Source organism: Tyto alba, unplaced genomic scaffold (assembly GCF_018691265.1).
Source record: "Tyto alba isolate M040663 unplaced genomic scaffold, T.alba_DEE_v4.0 Super-Scaffold_38, whole genome shotgun sequence".
Lineage (NCBI taxonomy): Eukaryota > Metazoa > Chordata > Aves > Strigiformes > Tytonidae > Tyto > Tyto alba.
This window is the reverse complement of record NW_024881313.1, coordinates 3,214,457-3,235,724: the sequence shown is the minus strand read 5'-3', so window position 1 is coordinate 3,235,724 and position 21,268 is coordinate 3,214,457. Positions and strand designations below refer to the sequence as shown.

At 38.1% G+C, this 21,268-nt stretch overlaps 1 protein-coding gene across 2 annotated transcripts in view; it reads right to left on the bottom strand.

Annotated features, from left to right (window-relative positions):
* The window catches only part of ANKRD28 (ankyrin repeat domain 28), a 129,050-nt gene that overhangs the window by 94,250 nt on the left and 13,532 nt on the right, over positions 1 to 21,268 (bottom strand). The window contains exon 1 of one of the 2 annotated variants that reach the window (XM_042801699.1): positions 2,826 to 2,845. The exons of the other annotated variant lie outside the window; for it this stretch is intronic. The gene's annotated coding sequence lies outside the window, so the exon portion shown is untranslated. Of the gene's footprint in view, positions 1 to 2,825; positions 2,846 to 21,268 lie in introns of those variants that run through there. 2 annotated transcript variants of the gene reach the window in all.

Below are 21,268 nucleotides of genomic sequence, written 5' to 3'. Positions count from 1 at the left end.
AAGTGTTTCTGTTTCGATTTTCTTACTTATTAATCATGTGATGGTACAATCTGCCTACAGCCCAGGCTCCCCCTCCCTGTCCCACCCAGGGAAGAGTGTTGCTATAGAGGGTGGGGGAGTTTGGTGTTGAGGGTTTTTTTTCCAGGATGGGTTTTGGGAGGGGAGGGTGCTGAACACATTGATTAATTTTCTTTAAAATATATAAAAGTTTTCTTTTAAAGATTTTTGAAATCAGATTCTCTCTTGCAGGAGAGTTGTAAGAGCTGAAACAAAATGATAAATATTTAACTAGTATAATACTAAAAATGCATATAACATTCCTACCAGTGCAATACTTTTAATACAGTTTGGGGTAGATATGAATAGACTGCAACCACAAAAACCACCGTTCAGCCAGCTTGTTCACATGTGGGATTTTGTTTCCATACGTACCAGGGACTCAAAATACTATAAGCAAGTGAGCAAAATGTATTCTAGTTTCTATGGACACCACCACACTTTCGTATTTTATCTCTTTGGTATGTAAACACTCAGTATCACTGTACATGAATGACCCTGATTCTCTTTAAAATAACGTGGGTCAATAGCTGCCTCATGTATCAGGGTTTTCTGTTCGGGGGAAGCAAAATTTCCTAGAAGTTTTTAGGAAACCCTTATACCTCCCCCATATCCAAAGAGTGAGCTCCTTCCTGGCATCTACAAATACTCTGGGAAACACAGCTGGATAAAATCCACATATTCACACACACACACGCACACTACTCCAGGATGAGAGAGCTCATCTGAATCTTCTGCAGCTGCCAAAATGGATGGCTTTTCCCAAATCTGAGCAAGGAGAAATACTGCAACAGCCAAGAATCTTACCCTGCTGCTTCAAACCTTGCAAAGAGTCCTCCCCTTGATGCCCACCAGGGAAGCAGCTCCCAGGAGGGCTTTCATATATCCCTTCAGGATAAGATCACTTAAGCAATGTTTATTCTTAAAAGTTACTTTTGCTATCAATTTTTCAATTCTGCTATTCAGAAGATTAAAAAGCGCTTTCCTTAAAAAGCTGAGCAGTCTATTACTGAATTAAATTTCACAAAATATAACAAAGTATTAATTTAGAACACTAATAAAAGTTTTACCTGCTTAGAAATTATTTGTTTGGGTTTTGTTTGTTTGAGGTTTTGGGTGTTGGTTTTTTTTTTTTTTGAAGTGACATCTGAAGAAGTGGGTGAGTCTGATTTTAACTGTTGGCTACCCAAGAGACTCTTCACTCCTCCCTTCCCCATAAGATCCTTGCACATTCACATCCCCTTCCTGAGCCAGCACAGGCATTTGTGTGATCCAATTGCCCCTATTCGTTTTTTGTGGGGTTTTTTTTTTTTGGTTTTTTGTTGTTGGGTTTTTTTTGTTTGTTTTTTTTTCTGGTGAATTATTTGAGCCATCTCATCATGGGCCGACAGCTGACACAGAAGCAGTGGGAGCATTCTAACTGCTCACTGCGACAGAAAATGATGGGATTGCTTTGGAAAACCGCACCCATAAACTGAGCTCCCTTCATCAACAATGTATCAGAACTAATTTGTTCTTTGTATTTTCCTTAAAATATCTCAAAACAGTCTTCTTGACAGGTGAACTTGTCCAAAATTGGACACTATTACAATGAAGTGTATCGCCCGTGAAATTCTTTCTGTTTACACAAAAACTTACTTACGGAAAGAACTCAAGTTTTTCTCCCATGATTCAGCATATAAATCACTCCTAGTAAGTTTAATTAAAAAAGGAAAATATTTCACAACACAGAAATTTCACAGATTACGTTAGTCAAACTGTCTCTACGGTATTAACAGTATTCATAAAGCATATGTCAATAAGAACAGTCTGGAGAATTTCAGGGCCTAGTTTTCAAAAAATGCACACAAAACCAATTATGCATGCAGAATCCACATGTGAACAATTCACGTATTACCATGAAAGCACAACAAAGTAGTTACAACTTTACACAATCATCCATACGTGATTTAAAAGTTAAACTTGTGGTTTGTTTTTTGTTTTTTGTTTGTTTGTTTGTTTTAATCAGGATTATTTTAGGGTTCATTTCTTCCAAAATCTTCCTAACACATTTCAATCGGTGATTTATTCAATTAAGATGACACCTAGAGGAGAACTTGCAAAGTAAATTCTGGCATTTCTAAAAGCCAACAAAATGCTTTATAAAGGAGTGCTTATAGTAAAGAATCTGAAAGATGGTATCAAAATAGAATACATAATACACATGAGCAGTACATTATTTATTTAAAACATGAAGAAAATTAACTTCTATATACACTTGCCTCTAAAAAAACATACGCTTAGGTATCTTAGAATCTATAAATAACCAAATCCCATTCAGCAACATGCAGGTATGAAAAGGGAGAGTATCTGCTGAAGTTTTTGCAGAAATGAGGCCACAGAACATCTCATATGCAACTGTTTTCTACCACTTTTTGGCAAGGTAACTTGTATTTTGTGAAAGCACTATGAAAAACAAAAACCAGGTTTCTATAAAACGTAAATATACTGAGTTTCATGAATGTGTTAGGAACACTTTAACGTTTAGTAACAAAAAGTCAAGAATATGGTTTAGAATGTTCCTATTTGTTCATATCTTATGTACGAAGCTGTGCAAAGTCTCCCCTAGAAAACTACTAATGCAACCAGCCTGCTCAAAATATATGACAATCAAGAGAACATCACTGAACTCAAATTGTTTTGTAAACTAAACCAAACTCTAGAAACCCATCAGTAAACTTAAACATCTTGTTTAAAAAGCACCACACACATTATTATGAAAATGCAACCTTTAAGTCATGCAGATATGAATTTCTGGAGTCTTGACTCAGCTGCTGTTGCCTTCTCTCCTGCAAATGATTTCAAGACCTAGGAAATAAAAGCAACCGACTATTTTTTCAGAAGGAATTATTGATCTCTCCAGGTTTCTTCTTGGATGTACACTGACACCTCATGGATATTTAAAAAAATTTTAAGGTCTACTCTTAGTTCAGTTTTTCTCTGATTTTAAAACTCCAATCACTTTTTCTTTAATGTCATGTTATCTTCTTTATAAACATACTGGACATTATTTGGTGTATTGCTAATTTTCTCTTAATAAAAAACTACTTAGCATTCATTTTGGATGAGCAGTGTCATCCCCCCCAAACACTGAACCATGGAATACACAAAGACAAGGTACCTCTCTTCAGCTACAGCCCCTCCAAACTCCAGGGGAGCAACCACAGAACCTGAAACACTTTGTGAAACAGAGAGACCAGCAAGAAAAATAGGACAATTGTCATATGAAGAACAAGACTGGAAGTATTCTTCCCCAATTGACAGAAATTAGCGCTGAACTATTTTCCGGGGCTATGCAGAAACACTTTATTTTCTGAAGTGCATAAGAACCTTCGTAGTTACACACATGATTACTTAAGAATATTAACAAAATTCACCATTTCCAGTTCAATTTATGGTGAAGTATCAATAAGCTTAATTTAGCACTGTTGTACCATAGAAAACAAAGGAAAAAGGCGAGGTGCCTTCCAGATTCTCATTCTGGAATAGAAGTGTGTTACCCTTCACCTTCCTGAACAGGCTGTCTAATATGTACAAAAAAAAAAAAAAAACCTCTGCCATTTCTTCCTTCTTGACTGAGACAGAAGAACAACAACAAAAAAAAAATGCAAAAACCCACAAACCAAGGAAAAAGGTCTGTAGCAATCTATGTAAATAGTCAAGTCAAACATCATACATCTCAAGACTGATAAACTACTTCTTGCTAAATAAAATTATAAAGTTCTGAACAGTGAAAAATATGACACTAATATAAATGCAATAGGCCTATAATGCTTATTTGCTTGGCGTATTACCAGACTATTCTAAAATACTTCAGAGCTAATTTAATTAACAATATCCACAAAATACTAATATGCAAGGGGTTGGGGGGGAAAGACGCATTCTTTTGAAATATTTATCTTTACCTACGTATGTAAGACAAAGCCACTTAGAGGATATTGTTACTTCTTAAAAATGAAAAGACAGCCCATTATGTCATTTTCTTAGAATTGCTACTTCAAGTTTCTTGATCTTGTAAAAAAGAACACTTGAATTTTGTTTTCTAAAGTATCTGTAGCATTCCTGAGCGCAATGTTTCAATATTTTGGCAAAATCTGTGAGGCTTTGTGGTTTTTTTAAATAAAACTATTAAAAAAAACACTTCTACTTCATCTCTTTCCTATGCCTAAGGGAAGAAGAAAAGATTCTCAAGTATTTACCTAATACAAGCTTTGGTTTATATTTCTTTTAAAGTGGAATTCCTATAGCATTAAAACCAAATCAAGTAGGACAACAAAAAGATTCACTTTCCATCCCAGAGAAACACCCCATCAACTCCTTGTCCCACACGGATCCTGGCTTTAACAGAGATGGAACAAGCAAACTGTCAGTCAGCTTATTTTTCCCAACACATTCTCTCCCACCCCAGCCAAAAAGCAGCAGCTGGTAAATTCCATTCACCCTGGAAGAGAGTATAATATATTTTCAGTCATTACTATCACCACCTGGTCAACAAGGGAAATAGCACACCTATTGTTGTTTATAAAATACCAAAATTAGCTCATCTCGAAGTACACACTTAAGAAAGAATCCAGTGTAATACACTTAAAACTAAAGCTTATCTTGCTCCACACATTTATATTAAAGAGCCACTAGCAACATCTACAGAAATGGTAGATAGACCATGCTAACTGCCGTAAGCATCCGGCTTTGTAACTCAGCCAGACTTCAGACTCATGTTTTCTGCATCAGGTGCTAGAATCAGTTAAAGACCACGGGGTAGAGGGGGCTGGGGGGGAAAATCAGCTATTATTAAGACTAGGAGAAAAATAAATTTTATTTTCATCAGCTCAACCCACACTTATAACAATTTAAGTTATAGTACCACGCTATTTTGTAGCAGGTACATGAAATTTTGAAAGGTCAAAGAAACATGCACCATTCCGGTACTCATTACACACAAATAATGGATTTCTGGTTTGTGATTTTATTATTATTGGGGCTGTCTGTATCAGCCCAAATCTCCTTGAGTTAAAGTCTCTTATCTGTATACTACAAATGTTTTCAGATGTCTTGTACCTGTCTGGCAACCCAGTGTTCTGAATAATTTACCCCAAAAGAACAATTTCCTGCCATAAACAATTCCCATAACCTGTAAAAAGTGGCCTAATGAGCTTTGCTCGGAAATTAATTACCCTTCAGCAAGTGCAGTTTTTGGAAGTATTTTAGCATGCACTGTATTTCTAAATAAGGATGTTCATCGTTTTTGTATTAGCACAAGAGCAAGACAATGTATATCAGCAACCATGGCTTTCAGTTTTCTAACTAAAGCACTATTAACCATTATCTTTACAGCTACTTCATCCCCAAGACAGACATAAGGAGGTGAAGGGGAAGCCCAGCACTTCTTCCCACCATCTGGAAGTCAAGACATTTTCCCCTAATGCTTTCATTTGCACTTAAGCTGTTCCAGGTCAATTCCTGTCCAGGACAGGACAGGTGAGGGGGGAAAAAAAAAAAAAAAAAAAAAAAAAAAAATCAACAAACATACAAAACTGGAAAAGATCAGATGTGGGGAGAGATCTGCAACCTGAAGCTTCACACACGCTCCAACTCCTGCCAAATTATGGGAGACATCTACACTGTAAAGCAGCTTGGTCTTCAGATTCCTAGGCACATGAGGTTAAGGAACTAAATGAAGCTGCAGCTCTTCAAAACAGTAAAAATAAAACTGGCACCAGGAGTACAGAACAGAACGTACCTGATTATTGTAAGTGCCTAAGGAGATTTAACATGATGATTAATTAAAGAGGTATAAAATCCACTTGACTATACAGGGAAAGAGAACAGTGGAATTCCTCGGGGAAAATGAAAGTCAGGTTCTTTGGGTCACTTCAATAACACTATGAACAGTTTTACTACTGGAAAACAGTGAAAATACAGGTGCTTTTCTCCCTGTAAGAATTAATTTAAAGCATACCACTCAGAAAGGTACAAATTGGCTTAAAGCGGGTTCCTATTGGGTTTCATGGCAGAGTACCAAACCAGAGTGCAAAAGCTGACTGCATAAACTGATGGCAGCAGGCAGAGGGTCTGCAAATATCAGCGGTTCCCTACCATGGGTTGCTTATTTTTAATCTCATTACAGTTCTGTATCAATAAACTGAAGCATCTTTGGGTTTAGGGTCTTCTGCAGGTCTGTTTTTTGTACTGTTTTGTTTGCTTGTTTTAAGGTTGGTAACTCTGTTTGTTCAATTATGTATCAACAAATTTGTTCAGATTTAAGAAGAAAAAACAAATCACTCAAGTTAGCTTTTACCTGGAAACTAACTCAACTGTATGTTAGGAACTTCACCTATATTCACATATATATCAAAACAGATCTTACCCATAGTTTGTAAGCAGTGTACATCGAGCTTCAGCAGTAAAAAGCAGCTGCATCTCAGTGAAGATTAATATTTACAAGGGCTGGTGCGCGTGTGTGTGTGTGTGTGTGTGTTAAAAAAAAAAAATTAAAAAAACCAAACCCACACAGCACCTCAACAAATCCTGATGCTTAATCGTTCGATTATTAGGCCCAACTTTATATCCAAAGTTATCCCATTTCTGAGGCAAGCAGATACAAAAATACTTAATAGCAAGGTACACCACCTCATTGGTAGCAAGCAAAGTTATAACAACGAATTCCTTATAGAGGAGGCTTTTGAAGATATCAGCCACAGACCATAATAAACAGGGGCACAAACTGAAGAGCTTGGGGAGGTTGTTCTAATCAAGATCTGAAAGAGTTCTATGTGCCATTTATCTTCAGATGCTGAGCGTGAGTTCAGCTATCTATTCGGATGAAATTCTGAATATAATATTTGTCTTGAAACTCTGAAAATTACATATTCACCCTAACCATATGGCAACTATCAGAAACCAAACACCTCTGTGCAAATCACAGCAGCTACAGAAACATTCAGACAAAACAAAAGGAGTATAGTGGAACCATATAAAGCCCCTACTAGTCTTGATAGGAATGCCTGTCTTGCAAAAGAGATCTTCAATCAAATAGTACCAGTTTGTACAATTCTGCTGCAAATGCTGCAAGTATATAGTCAGGAATGCCCACAGGCAACACTTAGCAACCAAAGACACTGTTAAGCTCTGCCATTAAAGGGTCCCTCTCACCAGGGAGATGTCTTCCCAGGCGCCCTAACTGGAGTGCCCACGGAAGCCCTGCCCACGGTACTTCACCAGGCGAGTCCCAGCTGCTGGGGGCACAGACTGAGGGGCTACCCAAAGCCCAAACAGGGCTAGATCAGCTCTGGGCAGACTGTGAAAAACAAAAGACTACTGCTTGCTTCAGTTTTATAAACACACCTGCCCATAGGGAGCTCTGAAATGAATCACAGCTTTGCTTTTTGGTTTTGAAAGTCACATGCTTAGGGAGTAGAAATGCATAGAGAAAGGATTAGAACCAAGGTTCATGCCCCACACCATTAAAGGAAAAACTTCAAGCAACTGAAACTACTACCCATGACAATCTTCCCCCCTTCCTCATCCAGTTAGAGAAAGTAGTTGACTACGGGGAGAAGTACTAAAACGACTTCTCTTACACCCATCAACTGTTCCTCTGCTTAGAAATCTATCAGACCATCATGAACTTTCAGAATGCAAAGTTCTACCAAAATTCTCCTATATCATTGTTACCACTCCCAGAACCAGGTGCTTTCAAACAGAAATAATAGAAGCAATGCATCTTTTTACTACTGGTAATCGGTACTACTGCTATTGGTTTCCCTGTCGGAGTCTGCACTACGGAGATAGAAGGAACAGGGTCAGACCATGCTGAGTGAGTACAGATTCCAATTTTCTAACCTGGTGGTAGCAACACAGAAAAAAAAACAGGCAGGTGCTGCTTTTTTCAGATTAGAGATCTCCTTCAGGAGCAGTACAGTTTAAAAAAAAAAAAAAAATCAGAACTGATGAACATGAGGCCTGTTGATTAAAACTGGCTTCTTCAGCTTTTAATCAGCAGTAAGAATTTGAAGTGATGTACACTAGCTTCTCAGGTAAATTTACTTTTGAAGTCAATCAAAAACTTCAACACTTTTCCAAAATCTGGAGTCTACATGTAACCGATTCTTCCTCAATAAATAGACATGGAAAAGATAACATTTACATCTTCTCTAAGCTGTTACAATTTTTTTTCACTATGCCAGGTTTACATATCCTTCTCTCCGTAACAGCTTCAGCTTACCAAGAGGAATCAACAAAAACTAGTGTAACAGCTTAAAAGTGTTTTGCACTCCTCAAGAGCAAGCAGCTAATTCTTTGACTGACACCTAAACGAAAAAATTTTTCAGCAAGCCTATGCAAGTTGGGATGGACAGTGGCTTTATACCACTGAAGTAATTATGCAAGCAAACACTAATGTGGACTTTTGTCAACACAGACTACTTTGTTCAGAGAATCCATAGATGCTTTGCTAGCAATACTAGCATAGCATAATCTCCCCTAGGGGAGGGCTTGACACTAATGCTCTTTTTGTAATTTTAGAACTACTTTTAGGTGCAGTCTCAATCTATTTTCCCATGCTAGGTGGAAAAAAGAAGTAGCTGAACTAGAGCCTAAAACTGGAAGGCAACAGCCTGCTCAAGAGTCACTGTCATGATTAAACAGGAAAACAGACTCAAAAAAAAAAAAAAAAATCTGTCATTTCAAATGAAACAATGGATGTTTAGTCTTGAAATTGGAACATATAAAACAGAGTTAGGAATCTGAAGCAAAAAAAAAAAAAAAATGCAAGACATAACAGTGAATGCAACTTCAGGTATAAAGCTAAAACATACCCATGGCACTAAAGCAGCAAGGAAGTCTACTCGTGTTCTCTTAAAGACTTCCACCACCCATCACATGCTATACCAACTCAAGGCCTAACCTAGTTTTTCTTATGGCCTTATACAATCCAGAAACTATCAAAATAAATATAGCAAATAAAAAAGTGCCGCCACAAACCAGATGATCTCACACAGTCTGCTTGTTTTCATGCTATAAAAGTTAAATTACAGGCATCTCTTCCTGACAAGTTTTACATTTTTTTTGTTTACCCATTTTCTTTACATGCCAAAACAGCTAGCTATTGTAGTTACCTTTTTCCAAACATGCAAAGATCAAAAATACTGCATACAAAACACTAGCTCAAGTTACTAAGTGTAAACTTATTGGCTGGGATACCGTTCATTTTCTTCACCGTAGCTTGTATGATGCTGTATTTTGGATTTGTGATGAAAACAGCACTGATAACACAGGGATGTTTTAGTTATTGCTGAACAGTGCTTGCACAGCACCAAGACCTTTCCTGCTTCTCACGCTGCCCCACCAGTAGGCAAGCTGGTGGTACAAGAGAAGCTGGAGGGGACAGAGCCGGGACAGCTGACCCCACTGACCAAAGGGATATCCCACACCATATGACATCCTGCTCAGCAATAAAAGCCGGGGGAAGGAGGAGGAAGGGGTGAATATTTGGAGTGATGGTGCTTGTCTTCCCAAGGAATCGTTATGTGTGATGGAGCCTGGCTGTCCTGGAGACAGTTGAACACCTGCCTGCCCATGGGAAGTCGGGAATTAATTCCTTGTTTTGCTTTGCTTGCATGTAGTACTGCTTTTGCTTTACCTATTAAATTGCCTTTGTCGCAACCTGCAAGTTTTCTCATTTTTATCTTTCCGATTCTCTCCCCCATCCCGACGCAGGGATGGGGAATGAGTAAGCAGCAGTGTGAGGCTGAGCTGCCTGCTGGGGTTAAACCAAGCTAGAAAATGGCAGAATTAAGTTAACATGCAACCTTGACACATTTACCTTAAACAGAATAAAGACACTGCTTAATTACACAACCCTACTACTTTGTGAATTAGGAACATAAGTATCTTCCAATTGAGAGGTCTATCCATTACTCCAGTTCCCCAAGATCTCTAAACAGTTTGGGTATTTCCTTTATAGATCAGTTCTGTAACGTGGAAGCGAAACTTATGTCATACAACCCATGCTGGATATCATTAAATTTACATACTGTGTTATTTCAGCAAACATCACAAGTACTTGAAGAACATTAGAACAAAGAAATACAAAACAGAAATGCCACACAGCATTTAATGAAATTATTCAGAAATTTCTTACCATGAAAAATGCCACATGACCAGGTGCAGTAGTGTTTACTCAGCATGAGAGAGAAAGATTAACGACAGAGTTGAAATGGCCACAGGCAAAATTAATACTTAATTTACATGAAAAAAAATTCAGAACTTAAATCCTCTTTCACTAGGATTAAATATAACCCAATAGATCACAAGCTGGATATATTTTACAGGAACAACTACTGTCATCTCAGAAGTAAAAGTTTTAAGTAGGTTAAAACTGTTCCTATTGTTTACTGGGGCAATCAAAACTGTACCTTGGGTTATTATTAATTTGTTTACAAAGTAAGAAGTACAATTGACATACTGATATGCCAATACTTCTTGGGACAGAACTGGCAGTGTAGTCAGCAACACAAGAGATTTCCCATGCCAAGAGGGGATCTCTGGAAGTTTCAATGTATTTACATAAACAGTTGTAGTCTTTACTGCTAGTGGTTTTTACTGATGGATTTCTTTTTTTGTAGACCAAAATGAAGGAATCAGTATTTTTCCTTCCTTCCTTCTCTTACCTGTGATGTTTACAAAGAAAGCCCAGACTTCATGGATGCCTCATTTCCACCCAGGGTGAAGGGGGGTGCAAATCTCAATAGATTCAACTTTCATTGTTAAGAAGGTGTATAGAATTAAGACAAACAGAAGGGTAACAGCTGTGGTAAGCAGGTACAGAATCTTCCAAAATAACTATATTTACAACATTGTGTAATGAGTCTTACTGATAAATTGGTTACTCTGGTCAAAAAATAATCCTCAGTCACCTCTCCAAACTGTTCAGAGTAGCACATGATCTATTCAGCTCCAATACAGCCAAGGACAAAGAGGAACTACCACTGCAGTTACATGTCCCCAGCGTTTTCTTTGTGCTGCCACTGCAGTTACCTTACTGTCCCATGAGCTGACCTACAAAGCCAAAACTGTTTTTTGCTAATTCAGCCCCCAAACTGGAGATAGCTGAACATCAGAGCAAGACAACAGCTAACTCCCAGGGGAGAAACATGAAGGGAGACTACCTTTTCTAATATGGGCTTATAGTTACAATCTTTTTAAACAGCACTTAAAGTAGTTTTGCTAAACTGTTTAGATGCATCTTGGCTGCTAGTCTCATCTATAATTCAGACCTTTAAATCATATTCCCAAATAATGCTGTAACTAAAGTCTTATTTTATGTTCTTAGAAAGAAAGTATAATTTCCTGGCTCAGCAACTTTTATAGAGCTCATCTATAAGGACCAGATGATAAATAGTGTAATGTAATCAGTGGTACTTAACCAGGGACAACGCATCATCTTTTCTGGAATTTCTGCACACATACCCCCATCATTCCTGTCCACACAGTGCTCAGCAGAAGGTAAAGCAGAGGCACCCTGCAGATGTGTCAGCTACACAGACATGAGGTCACCCTCAGCATCCCATGACCATCCCCACCCCATCTGCAATTCTCCTCTTGCCCATGTTGATATCCTTCATCTTACCAGGCAATTTTTGCTTAGATTAGCACATTTAAGTATTTTGAGCACTCTGATTATTGGTTTAATATACTGACTATTTTTACAAGATTGTTTGTCAGAAGATACCCTGAACAGAAATGCCTAACAGGATTCAAACTTTGTTTCTATAACACACTGCACATCTTCAGATATGACAAATATTGTTTTCTGGTCTCAGCATTTTTATACTTGATCTTTATGTTTGGATTTGTGCTTACACTGTGTTGTTTCGAATTGAAGATTATTTCCAACAACTGACAGAAATCTAGACTCCCTAAACTAAACTGCAGGATGATGGAAAAAAGCTTTGTTTTTATGATCTTTCTATCCTAGAAATTTCAGTCAGACTGTCTAAGCAGTCATGTTACTCCAAACGATAATTTGGAATGTTATATGTGAATGTACAAAAAGTGCAAAGTAATATTCTAACTTTTTCAGTTGGAAATAAAGAAAAGAGCATGATTGATGGCTATCACCTTTAAGAAGCAGCAATATCATGTTTTGTCACTTGGTGGCAGCACACCAAAGAAAACCAAAACACCCGTGGAAGACCACAGAATTTCTTAGCAGCACATATTCCTTTATGTGTCTCATACGAGTGCCAGAATTCCTGGAAGGCTCTAGTTACTTCACTGTTAAGATAATTGAAGACAAATTAAGATAGGCACCTTAATTTTTAAGACTACTGGCTTCACATTCAATAGACATTAAAGGCTCAAAATTAAAAGAGCTCTACCTCAGTCTTTATGACTGATGCTTACAGGTTCCCCTATGTCCACCAAATTCACCAAATATGTGCTAAATAGGATTCCCAAGCAGGTGCAAGCAAACAGAAGCAATAAATGAAAGCCTGATGTCTCAACAGTGCTAACTGTTCATTCAAACAGAACTAAATAGGGGACTCAGATTCAGATGCACCATCAATTTGGATTTTACCTTCTCCCCATGCTGTCAGGAAAGGCCTACCAACACACCACAAAACTCATTACAATCATTTAAACTTCTCTTACCAGCATCTCTTCCACCACCTGAAACCGTCACAGCATTACACATGAAAGGCAGCACCACATGCAGTAAATACCTAACAGTGCCACCACAGTCAGTGACAATGAACAAGAACTGAGTCTTTATCCATTTAAATAATTTATGTTAAGCAAAGGTTAATTTAACTAAATTAGTAGTATTTAATAATAATTTAACAAACACACCCAAGAAATGTTTGCAACTACTACTACTGAAGCAGAAAGGAGACATAATGAGAACACAGAGATCTGCTGGTTTCCTTCTCTTATTAATGTTGTGGTAAATGAGCCTTTGCTACATGGGTAACAGGACAGGTATCTTTTCTCTCAAACTGACCTTGTACACAGGCATGTACAGAGACATATAAACTATCATGTTCTACTTCTGTAACCACATGATAAACAGCTTTATTTTGCACTATTTGTACTCTACCTGCCAAACTTACTTATGACTAATAAAAAAATACCATACGCTACCACATCATTAACACACAAGTGCCAGTAAGTTCTTTAAGATTTATTTTCTATAAATTAAAATCTTGATTCATAATTTCAAAATTTTAAACACAATAATTTCTTAATAATGATCCCATGCAAAAGGAACTAATAAAGTCTTTATAGTACTTTTTTTTTTTTTTTTTTTTTGTACCATGCAAAAGCTGATATAGTTCAAATACCTGACCTCTGGAACAAAGAATTTAAGTTTAAGAGAGCAAACTATTCTTATTCAAGGTTTAGGGAGACTGAGTCATCACTTTAAGCCAAGCATTAGGAAATACACTCTACGTGAATCTCAGAAGAGCAACTGTAATATTTAAAAACGTAAAATAAACTCAGGTAGAACAGATAAGCTTTCCCTCCTTTCCCCCTACCTGACCAAACAGCTTATTGTTGTCTATTACATATGCAGTCTGGTATGGCCCTTCAATTTGATCATCTTTATTAAAACTACACCTTCATTGGGACACATGTACACACACAAAACAATTTAGCCTAACCCAGCATAACAGCAGAAAAATAAAACAGAGACCAAGAGGGAGAGATGAAAGCGAACACAAAAAGCAAGAGAAGCACTGCAGCTTGCCATCAGAGGGAGTACGAGGCTCAAACAAACGCGTTCAGCTTCCAGGTGAGAGCAGACATGCAGCTCTGGGGCGATTATAAACACCTACACGGGTTTAAGGAAAGGCTGGTCCTCCAAATCTTTGTTGATAAACAGAATATATGGGAAACAGCTGCAAGAAAACAAAGTTGGGTCAAAAACCAGAACTACTATACAATTTTTATGTATAGACATGGCCATGGGACAATGAGCAACTACTTCCAAGTTTTGCCCATTTAAATTAGTAATATTAAATAAAAGTTAGGGAAAAGGTGCTCCTGATCCTTTTTCTCAATAAACTTACTGCTTTCAAAAGGAAAAAAGGATACTTTATCACAACACAGAGCTTGATTTTGGGTCTGACTGCAGTGAAAAGTGACAAGTTGAACAAATAAGGCACTTTACACACCAGCCTGTACTTTATCCCATGCTCTCACTTCCCCTTTGCTGTTGCTCAGTGCCAAGTGTGACTTCAACACACTACATGCTCCTTAGCATTACCTGTAAAAGCAGATCCTTAGCTAAGGCATGGATAAATGATTGATCCTATTAAAAAAGAAAATAACATCCTCCCCCCCACGAAACAAACACTCAAGTTCCTAAGTCTCCTTTTCTGTCCCTGCTGCTAAATAGGGAAGAGAAGCTATTTTTTAAGATATTTAAGACCTCCCAGATAAGGTCTAGTCAACACTGAGGCTCTACTAGGTTCAGCCTATCTGAGAAAATGTTTCAGGATTTACACGTTTCCCAGGTTGCAGAGTACACTAGCTTCCTCATACACTAGGAAAAAATAGTTATCTATGTCTTAGAGGTACTGAAGAAGTACCAGAGTAGGGTTACAATTTTTCTAGACCCAAATGGTAGAGCAATTTTCTTAAAATAATTTTTCCTATTTAAAAGTGGCCTCAGCAAAATCAGAGTCAATTGCATTTTAGTCAAGGAAAAAAAAAAAAAAAAAAAAAAAGAAAAAATCCTGCATGCCCAATTTTTAAAGGAAGGCAAACTAACATCTGATTGAGTTATAGCAAAATAATTCTAGTTGGGTTGGGGGGATGGAAACACTATCTTTTTCACAGGAATCAAAAGCTGGAGGCACATACTTGGTGTTAAGTACCTCGACTGCTTAGGACAAGTGTAAATGAGTCATACCATCTGTACTCACATTCAAAGGATAGTCTGGCAAGATAGCAGGGAGAACACAAAGCAATATGACACCCTGCTCTTAGTGTTTTGGAAGCAGTTAAGATGGGGAGTAGAAGATGACTTACCTGTTAAAATAAGATCTACCTACAGTAACAGACACTGAGAACCTTATTCTCTGAATTTAAAGTTATTTGTAGAATTCTACCTAGTAATCTGTAGTACTACAGAGACAGCTATAGACTCACATATAAAGACACTGCGGAGGCTGATTAATGCTGTATTTCATATGAATATATTTATCTCACAGAATAATGCAAGAGACAATCAAAGTAGAAAGTAAGCAAGAAGTCATTCCGGAACATCGATAATTCAGAGAGAAGCTATTTCAGATAACAAAGACAAGACAAAATGCATTGACAAAGGAGAAAAAAAAAAAAAAAAAAAAAAAAACCAAACACAACAAACCAACCAGCAGAATCAACACTGGCTAGCAGCCTTCTAAACCAAGTTGTGCTGAGCAGAGTAAAAGCAATAACCACGTAAGAAGAAACAACAAGGAGCTCACAAAGACATTGAGACTAATCCCAGCAAAGCAGGCAGAAGTCTCATCCCAAAAGATGACTGGTGGCAGCATCTGAGCGAGGGTGGACAAAGCCATTCCCAGCATGTGGAGCAACGTGCCACAGAAGGCTGCTCTTCCCAACCCAGCCGTGTAGGTGAGGAACCTGAGTTCATGCAAGTCATAACCAAGGTGTAAAGTCTTATCATGAAACAAACTTCTAATACTGGAAAAATGTGCAAAGTTCAGGTTTGTTTTTCTTTTAGAAAGCCCTGGAAAGTTAAACTACATGGAAGGCTGAATTTACCAACGTTATTTTTGTTGTAATAAAAGCAATATATTTTAAAATACAAAACTAAGCTTTACCTTGGATCTCAGAATATATAAGTCAACACATTTGGTGCCTCATGCTCCATCTTTAATATCACATGAGAGTTTGTAGTACTAAATGATGCTAAAGACCATTTCAACACAGCACAAACATAGCTTATTTATGATGGTTACATTTAAACTAGAGTACTTACAGGAAGGACACCAAGTTCTCCCAAAGATATTCCTGGATATCTCGGGGGCTGGAAGGGGGAGAATAGACATCCATCTGCTGTTCGAAAATCCTTGTGATAATTTGCTTATATTTATATCAAGCTTTAAGGAGCATTTAAATGCACAAATAATTTAAAATGGTATCTCACTTTCTACTTCTAGCTTTTATACCTTTGTATAACTAAAAGATGAGAAAATTGTACACTATCTTAAAAAAAAAAAAAAGAGAAATAAATCTAATCCAATTATGTTGGTTTATTTACTTGATTCTTTAAGTTTTCTGTTGGTTAAAATCAAGCGTGTTATTTCAGAGCATTCTGGAAGTTATATTAATGGCATTTACAATTCCCAGCAGGTTTAGCAGCAGCAGATATTCACAAGGATGTCTGCCCCAGTAATCACAGTTCACAAGTAGGTACATTAACATCAAATCAATATCATTAACATATATGTCCAGCCGTGAGCTGTTGATTTGAGGGGAGGAGAGAATGGGAGGTGGTGGGAGGATGCTATGCCATACCATTTCCTCAGTGACTACCTATTTACCAAGGACTACAGCTCAGAGGAGCTTCACAGACAAATGAAACAGTAACTCAAATTATTTCATTATGATTCAGCAGAACTGTCTGTTTTTACCAGTACTATACTATTTTCAAATAGAAGTAGATTTGAAAATAGATTTAAGAGCACTCCTGCTGTTGAATCCTACTTAATGATTTGCAGAAAAAAAAGCTTTGAGCCTGAACAGTTCCAGAGCATAAAACAAGAGGTGAAATAATGAACCTGCAAGCCTGGAGAATCGTGAACCTATGAAGCATCCCAAGTGACATAAGTGAAAACACATGTTGATCCTGTGATGTTCACATCACTATTAAAAATGAAAAAGTGCCAAGGCTGAAGAGGATAAAGATCCTCTAGAAATTCTAGAAACTTTTACCTACATGTTATTTCCATGTGTGCATACGTATTTCTTCAAACAGTAACTGCATATACAAAAAAACAAAGCAGTTTTAAAATTTCTTATGATGTACCTGGAATTGACACAGCTTTAAAAAAAAAAAAAAACAAGAACTGCAGCTCAGATAACATTTTTACAGCCCTCGCTTTCACTTTTACAATTCTTTGTTAAGTACTTCAGAAAGAATTTCAATTTAAAAATTTGGGAAGAAAGCAAAGCAACCAGAAGATGAGTTCTGGTCTGACATAACATTAAGAGGACAGATAAAAAGGTAGACAATAGCATTGCTCCTCAAGCTGAAGGAACAAATCTTTAAATACTATTTCACACATCTTTTAGCAAGGTAATTATCTGGATAAAAATAAGGTAGCGTGCTATGAGTCACAGCAGTTCATATATAAATCAACCCATCAAGAAAGTTCACAACCAGGACAGATTTTTTAGAACCTACAGCTACTTTTCAAATATGAACAGATGCTTGTCACATTCAAAGAAGAGATTACAATTCAAGAAGTGACATTCACACACATTAAAATCAAAGAAGAAAACAGGTTCAGAGCTATTTTAAGTCCCCTTTTGTCCATACTAGGTTACCTCTCAAAGGTTACAGCTTGGCTTCACAGAAACCTCAGTGCTTGAAACACAAAAAGACTGAAAAATTAAAACACCTCAGATTATTACTATGGAACAGTGACTTTCTGGTACACAGCTGTCATGTTTTTGAACATCCAGGGGAAAACAACAGTTAAAAATAAGTATTGGGTAGAGGGAGGAAAGCATCATGCAACTTTAAAGTATCTGCCACGGAGCAAAGATTAGACTTGATCAATAGTATTTATAGGATAGGAGAGTGGCAGTTGCTGAGGGACTCTTGTACCAACACATCACATTTAAGTATTTGTTTTTAATTAATGGGTTTTAATAATCACAATTTAATTTCCACATGTTTAACATATCCAGCCAACTTAACACAAGGGTGGGAAAAATAGGCAGAAGGATTAGGAGCATTTTAGAAAATACTGTGAACTTACATATCTGTCAGAAGCATGATAAAACATAAATCCTCTTTCAAACTTAAAAATATATATTTGCAATAAGAAGTGAAATGACATTCAGCTCATGCACTAACAGATACAAATCATCAGAGGTAAAAACCTCCTTGGAGTTGTTTCTCCCTTTCTGAAAGGAAAGCAACAAATTTTAAAAGAATATTTTTTGAGTAATTTTTGAAAGCAAAAAGAGAAGTGCATCCAAATGGCCTCACTGCATCTTTAATGAGGAAGTACTATAACAGATGTGGAATAACAGTGCATGCAGTCATTTTTGTACTACCAGGGCCAGCAACCCAAGCAACAGTTGTCGTCTTAAGCCAGATAACAGACAGTCCTACCAGAGCGGGTGTGATACTGGACCTCATGCTCACCAACGCTGCTGAGCTCATCGGTGACATCAAGACTGAAGGCAGCCTGGGCTGCGGTGATAATGCACTGGTGGAGTTTGCAGTCCTGAGGGATATGGGTCTGGTGAAGAGTATAGTCAGAACCCTGAATTTTAGTTATCTTCCAGCTGCTCAAGTTGGTAGGGCCCCCTGGGAAACTGCCCTTGGAGACAAGGGAGCACACCAGAGCTGGCAAATCTCTAAGGATGCTTTCTGTAGAGTGCAAGAGCACTTGATCCCCGTGTGTAAGGAATCAGGAAAGGAAGGCAAGAGACAATCATGGTTGAGTCAAGACCTGCTGGCCAAACTAAAGGGCAAGGAAATGCCCAGGAAGCGGAAGCAGGGACAGGTATCCTGGGAAGAGTATAGGGACACTGTCTGGTTTTGTAGGGATAGGGTCAGGAAGGCCAAGGTGTGGCTGGAGATAAATTTGGCAAGACATGCAAAGAATATAAAGAAGGGTTTCTACAGGTATGTCAGTGAGAAAAGGATTGTCAAAGAAAGCGTATTTTCCCTACCACCACCACCCCCCCAATGAAGATGACTATCAAACTGGTAACAACAGACGAGAAGGGCTGAGGTACTCCGTTTTTTTGCCCCAGTCTTCACTGACAACCTCTCTTCCCATACCTCGAGCGGATGGGCCTCAAGATGGTGGCTGAGGAAGCAAAGTCCCTCCCACTGTAAGAATATCAGGTTCATAACCACCTGAGGAACCTGAATATACATAAGTCTAAGGGACTAGATGCATTCCAGAATTCTGAGGGAGCTGGCTGATGTAGTTGCCGAGCCACCTTCTGTGGTACCTGAAAAATCATGGCAGTCAGGTGAACTCCCTGGCGACTGGAACAAGGGAAACATTGCACCCATTTTTTAAAAAGGGTAGAAAGCAGGACCCTGGCAACTACCAACCTGTCATCATCACCTCTATGCCTGGAAATATCACGAAATAGATCCTCCTAAGGCACATGGAAGACTGGGAGGTGTTTCGAGACAGCCAGCATGGCTTCACCAAGGGCAAGTCCTGCCTCACCAACCTAGCTGTCTTCTGTGATGGAGTGATTACATAAGCGGACAAGGGAAGACAATGGATGTAGTCTGTCTGGACTTCTGTAAGGCCTTTGACTCAGTCCCCCACAACCTTCTTCTAAATTGGATACGGATTTGATGGGTGGAGTGTTCGATGGATGAAGAATTAGTTGAATGTTCTCATCCAGAGGGTAGTGATCAATGTCCAGATGGAGATTGGTGACAAGTGGTGTCCCTCAGGGGTCCATATTGGAGCCAGTACTGTTTAATATCTTCATCTGTGACACAGACAGTGGAATCAAGTGCACCTTCAGCAAGCATGCAGATGACACCAAGCTGACTGGTGCAGCTGACACACCTGAGGGAAGGCGTGCCATCCACAAGGACCTGGACAGGCTCAAGAAGTGGGCCCACAAAGCCAAGTGCAAGGTCCTGCACACGGGTCGGCGCAGCCCCCACTAATAACATTACATTTCAGACAATGGAATACTGAAAGGGGTGTTAAAAAAAAATGAATAACTGTTACAGATAAGCCTACCTGCACAGTCGACAGACATTCCCAGGAAAATTAATTCCAACTAAGTAACGCCATCAGTGTAAAGCAGATCACAAACCAAACCAAGACCTTGCTCATGTATAGATGAAGTGGCATTCCACTGACTGAACAGAATTCACTTCCAAGTGGATTCGGTTACCTCCAAATATCTAGGTGCAGTGCTCTTAAAAGTAAATAAAACAAGTGAGATTTTTTTCTTGACAGACGGGAACCCAAGGAGAATTGTGCCATGTGAAAATCTAACTTTTTTAACTTCTTCAGGGGTGAGGAGGATAAGGGTCAGATATGAAAACATCAGGAAAAGATGACTTTCTAACACAGAACCAAAAAGTGATGTGCACTAAACAGGATGTTATCCAAACCAACCAAAATCAGAGACAAAAGAACGACCCTATAAAACGAATATTCCAGCATATGTACCATATCTCTCCACAGCAGCAAAGCAGCGCTGCAGCAATTTCTCTGCCCTCAGTCCTAGACTGCTTAAATCACTCCACAGGGAGGAGGCAAGCAAGTTACCACCAAATAGCTGTGAAGAATATACCACCTCACCAGGGACACCCTTCTTCAGAACAGGCAGCTGATTGCTTTACTAACACTTTTTCAATAAATTTTTACTGGTGTTTAGATGAAGGGCAGACCCCATCAAATCAAAGTGAATTATCTCTCTATTTTTGCTTTTTGGATGCATTTAGATAGCATGCAATAACCTTTACAATGCATCAACTACTTCACTTTGATTACTTTTGCTATACTTTTTAATTTATTATTTTATCAGGGTATTTAATAAAAACAAAAAATAAAAAAATATTGTAAGTGGTTTTAATTACATGTGCCCCTAATTAAAAAGCTTCCAAAAATATCTCGAGTTAAGCAGCTGCTGTATATAGGAAATACTACAGCCAGTTAGTGAGCTGAATCAATCACTTGGGTTTGGTCACAAAGCCTGTCAAAGTTTTAAGACTAATACAATTCTGTCAGACTTACTTCATAAGAGAAGTTTTTCTTCTCCCCAGCTTCTTCTGGTTTTCAACACTGAAGAAACCGAGTAAGAAGAATAATTGTAAAGAAAATACCATTTGTTCCAGAAGAGGTTACTGTTGTCTAATGCTGCTCTTAAACAGTGAACTTTCACAAAGTTGTTCCAAGTGCTTAGTTCATGACTTCCGTCTGTGAAG